Source organism: Eucyclogobius newberryi, unplaced genomic scaffold, assembly GCF_026437365.1.
Source record: "Eucyclogobius newberryi isolate DKJ021-1_F unplaced genomic scaffold, fEucNew1.0.hap1 SCAF_11, whole genome shotgun sequence".
NCBI classification, from domain to species: Eukaryota; Metazoa; Chordata; class Actinopteri; order Gobiiformes; family Gobiidae; genus Eucyclogobius; species Eucyclogobius newberryi.
In genome coordinates, this window is record NW_027315735.1 from 7376480 (window position 1) to 7384998 (window position 8519).

Below are 8519 nucleotides of genomic sequence, written 5' to 3' on the forward strand. Positions count from 1 at the left end.
CTGTATGACCTCTCATATGACCTCTGAGCAGGATCACACAAAGTTTAGGAATCGGGTTCTGTCTTTGAGTGGTCCTGGTTTAGGCATGGATGATTCAAACTGGTTTCGATCCTGTGTCAGGTTTAATCCTGCATTAGACCTGGTATATGTTGCGTTGCGTTGTCTAGGTTTAAAATTTATTTAGACTTAAATGGTTTAGTCCTGGTTTAGACTCTGTTCGGCATCTGTCCCTGTTTACTTCTATTGTTATGAATATACACATGTTGCACATTTTGAATTTATTTTGTTTACTAGTCGGAATTACCACATTAAACTATATTTTATCTTATAGGCAAATAATATAATACTGGCAAAGAAACTGTTTTGTACTCTGCACAAGTCCAAAAAAAAAAAAGAAAAACACTCCAATCCCATTTTCAATTAAAAGCTTGAGTGAAGAGGGAGCAGTTCATTTGTGGTGCAGATTATTATTCCAGGCACATCACTGGCTCGCTGCTAACTCTGCCGATGCATATTTATATGTTTAACATACAGACATGCATTCATAATGACAATGAGGAGCTCGGAATGCAATAACACTCATTAATGCGTTTTGCCAATCAGTCCTCTGAGCTGCAGCCTCAAGTCATTTCAATCTGTCACACAGACACTGCACTGAGCAGAAAAAACACTGAGGAGACGTGTTTACTGTGGATGGGAATAATGAGTTCTATCTGAGCACACGTCTGGAACTACTGCGAGAACTCAACGGACAAAGAGAATGTGCAAAAAGGACACAATGAGAAGCTTCAGACCTTTGATTTGTTTTTGTGTTGACTTTATTTGGCAGGACAGCTTCAGCATGAAATGGAAAAGAGAGGGTAAAGACATTTGACATCAGGAGTAGGAGAACTCACAGTAAACTCTTAAACTTACAGCACTGGTGAGCATGAGAAGCTGCAGATTTAAGATAATTAGCAATCATAAAACACACCTCACAACTGAGTTCTCTAAGTACATTTCACCTCCACTTTTTTGCCTTCACAAGATAAATATCAAAAGTAGTCTACAAGTCTGTGTCTTCGAAATCTTTTCATTTGAGATTCAGTTTTAAATAGATTTCCATATAAGCTTGTTAAATATGCCAAAGTAAACAACAAATGTCTGCTGACAAACTTTATGTTCCATCTGCAACACAAATTTGACAGTAATCTTACATCTATTTGTGTTGCTGCACACAGTGGAGTGTCACTTTTTCAGTATTCTGGCATTCTTTAGGATTTGTTTAATACGGATGGCAAAACTCTGCGGTATAAACAAGTAAATGTAAAATTACTTCCACCTATAGCTACATCAAGCACAAACAGAATTAACACGCCAAAAACACACAAAAGCGAGGCTCCTTATGGAAGTGCATTCCACACGTCATGTCAAAAGAGGAGACAGATCTACAGCCCGGAGCCTGAACGTTTAGATCATAGCTACATCAGGTACATCAGAATTGTGTGAATAGAAAAGATTCAGCAATTCACCAATTTTGTAGAGTAATGTGAATCAATCTTGTGTTCTGGTTATTTTACACTTTTCAGGTGCGGTGGATGAATGTTCGCTGGATATCAACAGATCACACAAACTATGTTTAGACTGCTTTAAAACTATGATGTTCATAGCGTGTGCAATGTATCTAAATCATTTTGAAATATGTATCGATAGTTTTACGCAGAAATCCAGGAATGTTGACTTTTCTGTACCAGATAAAGCACAAAAATATGTTTGCGATTGACATTCACGTTTGTTTGTCTTCAAGGTCACTTCAACAGTACACGCTCAGACCCCGGGAGGAGGCTCTAGTTGGGAGCACGCAGACTCCGTACGGCAACATTATTATTCAGCATGCAGTTTACCTTACTGCCTTGATTTTCAAACAGTGTTGAAGACCGCTGCTTTGAGACACAGTCAGGTGTGCTTTGAAAAATTGTCCAATTTCACGCATTGCTTTAGTTACATATACATATTGTGAAATACAAGTGCCAAATCGAACCTGGCACAGCTACATTCATGTAGATGTACTTTGTATAGTTTTAGTGGTTGGCGTCAAAAAGTGTGCTGCAACTGAAAAAAAGTTAAAAGGTAAACCATGCTTTTTCCCAACCAAATCACAACAGTCACAGGCGGACAGCTAGCATCACAAAAGCTCCATGTAGCCTTTCATCAAACTATCTTCACATGATAGCCATCACATTGCTTTGAATCTAGGGGTCAGGAGCCGTGTCCGACCAGCAGGCATACGTCTGCGATGGCCCTGGACACTGTTTATAAATTATTAATGACTTTCTCCTCTTCGGCCTGTCATTGCGGACAGCCGCTGACACAAGCGGATGCCTGCTTGCTTACTAGTGAGGTGGTGCGCTTCTCAAACAGATTGCAATTTATTCCTCTGCAGTTTGTCCATCAAGGCAAACTCTGACAACATAATCTCCAGCTAATCCGACGTGTTCAGTTTTCCTTGTTGGCCCTCATGCAAAGTGCTCTGCCAAATCCTGCTACCTGTCAGCTCCGGGCCTGCCTGGCTCCCGTGGGTGCTGTCTGTGTGCTGCGGGTGTCGCGGAGGGGTGGCTGTGCAGAGCTGGGTGGCTGCCTGGCTAGACTTAACCCCTGCCTCCCTCGGTGTAATCCACTGTAAACAGCCAGAGCCTTAGAAGGGCTAACTGCGCTAATCAAGCCGCGAGCTGGCCCAGTCACTATCATACACAGTGGCCTAAGAACTAGAGATTTGGGTGGCTACTGCGGAGTGTGGGGAGCAGAGGGGCCCGCTGACAAGTCCTAATCCTGGAGGTGCAGACGCGAGCAGGAGAAGGGCCGTCATTGACACCAGGATTTTGGACAGAAAACATGACACTTCTATGTCGTTTTTCTTCCCAAAATCATACTTGGCAACTTAGCCGCGTGTCTGTTAATGTTTTACGTTCGTTATTATATTATATTCGTATATTATTCAGGCCAAATAGCCTAGCATTTGTATGTTTATAATGTAAATTAATGTATTCATGTGTAAAACAATTAGTAACAGCAGTTCTTATCAGGCTAATAATAATAGCTGCTATCTATATCTCCTGTTTACTTATGTTCTACGTAGTCAACATTCTATACATTTTTCAGGCCTAATAGTTTAGGACATCTTAGCATTTGTATCGCTATAAATTAGAATAATCCATACATGTGAAAAACAAGTAACAGCAGTTTGAATGAGGCTAATAACAATAGCTGCTAACTATACCCACACTCTTAGCAACTGAACCTCCCGCCAGCTAATGTTTTACCTACATTCTACACTTGCCTAATAATTTTAATTTCTTAAAACTTTAATTTCTAATAATTAAAATAATGTAGATTGCACATGTAAAAATAAGTAATAAAAGTTTGACTGATGCTAATTACAATAGCTGCTCACTGTATATCTAGACATAGCAAATTAGCCACCTGTCTGCTAATGTTGTATGTACATTCTGTGTCCTAGCATTTGCATTTCTATAACTTCTATACATGTGGAAAACAAGTAATAGCAGTTTGAATGAGGCTAATAACAATAGGTGCTAACTGCATTGCAATAAAGGCCATTTTAGCAGAAATAAGAATTACTGTGAGCGTAATGAGACACTGCAGAACATTTGTTGGTTTTAGTATTGTTATAGTTATAGTAATGGCGTAGCATACAATATTTGATTATTATTCTGTCCTCACTGTGGTGTCACTACCAGGGCTAGACAGATAGTGAACATCCAAAAAAAGAGAGTCCAACGAACTTTGCTGAGAAGACTTGTCTTTAATGTCTTTCAGATGGTTATCTCAGCAATTTGTCTCTTTGTTAAATGAAATTCTGTAAACTGTAACAAACACATAAAACAGTGTATTGATGAACTGTACATACAAGTACATATAAATAAAAGGTTTGTACATTGACTTATACACACATGTAAACCATATAGATGTATCTTCACATCAATTGTACAAGAAAAACATACATATAAGAACAATGAAAATAAAGATCTGAACACATAGCCTAGTTTAAAATAGGACAAGGCTACATGCACAGCAGCTAGCAACAACCAACATTCAAAAGAAGTACAGATTGAGCTTAAGTTTAGCATAAGTTTCTATATGTAGACGTAGAACAACATTATAAAACAAAATAATGTACAACTTACGGACAAAGATACCCCAAGGCAGAAAACGGGATGTTTTGTCAGTAGCTGCACTGCCGGAGCCGGACATGCTCGAATGAACCATGGATGTATTATATTATCTGGATAGGGTACGCCCCCTCTGCCTCTGGCTCCAAATTGAGTAGTGGCCACTTCGCAGAATGCAGCCTTTTGGTCGGACCATTTCAGGAGTTCGGCCTCTAAAATTACCAAACATGCTAAATTGTTTTTAGTCTAAAAATAAAATAGAAGGAATTTCACTCTTCAACTGTTTCTAAAATACTTAAAAAATACATTTTTAACCTTCCGGTGAACGGTGTACGCGCACCGAGCGCGCACGTAACCCTCATGAACGAGCCTCAGAAGAACACGTGACGGAAACTAAACACAAGCAGAAAAAAGTGACGAGACGAGACCACGATACACGTAAGTTGTGTTTGTATGTCATTCCTCACATTTCACACATCGTTCCATATGAAGTGTAAAACAACGATTACACAGTTAACACGAGTTAACACGAGTTAACACGAGCTAACACGAGCTAACACGAGCTAAAGTTTAGCTACACAAAGATGCAATAACACGTCACGATGGCTCGTGCTTCTGCAAATAAATAACTAATTATTTCTCTTACTAAATGTTCTAAGAGACAAAAGGTTAAGCACAGATCAAGGAAAACTAGAGAAAGAAGGGAAATAAAGTGATGTTTGTATTATGTGCTATAAAAAACAACCAATAATTCAAATATAACCTGCTGAAATGGGTCATATCTTACATATATAAATGTAAAGGTGTTTAAAAGTGACAGTGCTGTACTTACAGGGGCTGAGACCACATTTGAGGTTTTATTACGTATTTCATAATGACGTGTGCTGTGTTTAAACAAAGCACACGCTTGTTTTCTATAGGAATGTCATGGATTTACTTCCATGGAATATGTAGAGATTTAGCAAACATGTCAGTTATGTTCTAACTTCTAAGGTTTAAACTTATGCATAAATAAATGACTTTTGGTTCTAGCTTTAAAAATTAATGTGAAAAGAGGAACTTTTGTGTTACAGAGCGAAATGTAAATCTGTCAATAACATATTCCAGCTTTTCTCTGTTAAATGTGCAGAATATATCAATGTTCTAATGAGTATCTTTCTCATCTTCAGAGTGCTGACCAGTGAGTTTAGTCTGTGTGTGCTGTCCAGAGCTCTACAGGTCACTGCAGGTCACTACAGGTCACTACAGGTCACTACAGGTCACTGCAGACCTGATCACTGCAGACACAGAGTCATCTCAAGTAAACTCCTGACGACTCCAAAGCAAAAGGTATTTTAATAATAACTTGTGCCTCGACTAAAAGTAAACGGTGTAGAATCAGTACTTTGAATTTATAAAATGTCTGTTTTGTTATGACCAAAAAACTAAATGATAATTGTTCTTCAAAAGAGCCACTGATGTGTCACATGTGTCTGTGAAGCAGCTTCAGGACAAACATGTGAAGTGTATGTTATATGACTTGTATAATCTAAAACATATGAAGTGTATGTTCTATGACTTGTATAATCTAAAACATGTGAAGTGTATGTTATGTGACTTGTATAATCTAAAGCTGTGACATGTTCTGTTTGTCTCTCAGTCAAACGATGGAGCTGAACGGAGGAGTTTACTGAAGTACAGAAGACTGCGTAGCCATGGAAACAAAGTCTTGTTAAATACTGAGATATTCAGTATTTAACACAATAATGTCACATTCATGTGCATATAACTGATGTAAAAAGAGTGTTTATTTTACCATTATTATTAGTATTATTTTGTCTTACGCTGTTTTTATTTTATCTTTATTTCCCCCCTCCATTCCTTATTAGGTATGAGAGGTTCTGTCTAGAGGAGTTTTTGTTTATAAGAGTTCTTCTATTAAGATCGATCTATTAAGAGTGTTTTTTAAAATTTCTATAAGTTATCTGTCCTTTTCCTCTGTATCTACTGTGTTGCAACAACTAAATTTCCCCATGTGTGGACAATAAAGGAATATCTTATCTTATTCAGTTTGTTCTATTTCACTTATACATTTTGTTTTATCATTGTTAATATTTTTATGTTGCACTGAATCACCAAAGCAAGTTCCACTGTTTGTGAATTCTTTTCTTTGACAATGGCAATACATTTTCTGATTCTATTAATGATGATAATAATAATGAACAGTACACAGACTCAAACTCCTTAATAAGGGACTCCCACATTGTAGCTTTAAAACTCATTGTAGCTTTAAAACTCAACTAAAACTGGCTAAAATCAATTTATCATTTGTAGTTATAATCAGATTTGCATTTATTGAACAAGTTCATTCATGTTCATTATTCTTATTAAATACATGAATAAACAAATGTGTTTTGTATTTATTAAAGATTGACATGATAAAAAACGACAAAAGGAAACTGAATATAATTAAATACTTCTTAACTCAATTATGTAACAGAATCGATGATTATATTTTATATTTCTTCTCATCTGATTAAAAAAAAATGCATATTGGCCAAATTATATTATGTAAATAAATAACTGAAAAGTTAATAACAAAATAAATACCCAAACCAAAAACTACAGAAAATGATGAGGACGTTATTCGACAATCAAGCCCCCGGAAGCCAAGATGGCCGCCATTGAAACCTATGGAGCTGCTCATTGGCGCATGGTTCCAAAAAAGTTTTTTAGTTCCGCATTACTTCCTGTATACTGGTATATCTCCTCCCACTTTTGTGACGTCATCGCCGTGAGGCTTTGGCGTCGGGAGCGCGCACGTCAAAGCAGCGTGAAAGACTCAGAACAGTCAACACGGACTTTTGGAATAATTCGGCTTGAAATAGTCTGTTTACGTAACGTATAATGATGAATTGTTATATCCATCTATAAATATACATGTATCATGTTGTAAAGCTCTGATATTAAAGAGAATTATAAAGAAGTGTTAAGATAAAAAGTCTAGTTTAATGACAATGAATTACATTTAGAGGTCGAATAACGTCCTCATCATTTTCTGTAGTTTTTGGTTTGGGTATTTATTTTGTTATTAACTTTTCAGTTATTTATTTACATAATATAATTTGGCCAATATGCATTTTTTTTAATCAGATGAGAAGAAATATAAAATATAATCATCGATTCTGTTACATAATTGAGTTAAGAAGTATTTAATTATATTCAGTTTCCTTTTGTCGTTTTTTATCATGTCAATCTTTAATAAATACAAAACACATTTGTTTATTAATGTATTTAATAAGAATAATGAACATGAATGAACTTGTTCAATAAATGCAAATCTGATTATAACTACAAATGATAAATTGATTTTAGCCAGTTTTAGTTGAGTTTTAAAGCTACAATGAGTTTTAAAGCTACAATGTGGGAGTCCCTTATTAAGGAGTTTGAGTCTGTGTACTGTTCATTATTATTATCATCATTAATAGAATCAGAAAATGTATTGCCATTGTCAAAGAAAAGAATTCACAAACAGTGGAACTTGCTTTGGTGATTCAGTGCAACATAAAAATATTAACAATGATAAAACAAAATGTATAAGTGAAATAGAACAAACTGAATAAGATAAGATATTCCTTTATTGTCCACACATGGGGAAATTTAGTTGTTGCAACACAGTAGATACAGAGGAAAAGGACAGATAACTTATAGAAATTTTAAAAAACACTCTTAATAGATCGATCTTAATAGAAGAACTCTTATAAACAAAAACTCCTCTAGACAGAATCTCTCATACCTAATAAGGAATGGAGGGGGGAAATAAAGATAAAATAAAAACAGCGTAAGACAAAATAATACTAATAATAATGGTAAAATAAACACTCTTTTTACATCAGTTATATTTACATGAATGTGACATTATTGTGTTAAATACTGAATATCTCAGTATTTAACAAGACTTTGTTTCCATGGCACGCAGTCTTCTGTACTTCAGTAAACTCCTCCGTTCAGCTCCATCGTTTGACTGAGAGACAAACAGAACATGTCACAGCTTTAGATTATACAAGTCACATAACATACACTTCACATGTTTTAGATTATACAAGTCATAGAACATACACTTCATATGTTTTAGATTATACAAGTCATATAACATACACTTCACATGTTTGTCCTGAAGCTGCTTCACAGACACATGTGACACATCAGTGGCTCTTTTGAAGAACAATTATCATTTAGTTTTTTGGTCATAACAAAACAGACATTTTATAAATTCAAAGTACTGATTCTACACCGTTTACTTTTAGTCGAGGCACAAGTTATTATTAAAATACCTTTTGCTTTGGAGTCGTCAGGAGTTTACTTGAGATG

General features: G+C 35.9%; 1 long non-coding RNA gene across 1 annotated transcript; it reads left to right on the forward strand.

Moving 5' to 3' along the window:
• The first annotated feature begins 4584 nt into the window (after positions 1–4584).
• Positions 4585–6014, forward strand: LOC140346722 (uncharacterized). Its single transcript, XR_011924331.1, has 3 exons — positions 4585–4607; positions 5339–5498; positions 5809–6014. It is a non-coding gene; the product is annotated as an uncharacterized lncRNA (long non-coding RNA).
• The last annotated feature ends 2505 nt before the right edge of the window (positions 6015–8519 follow it).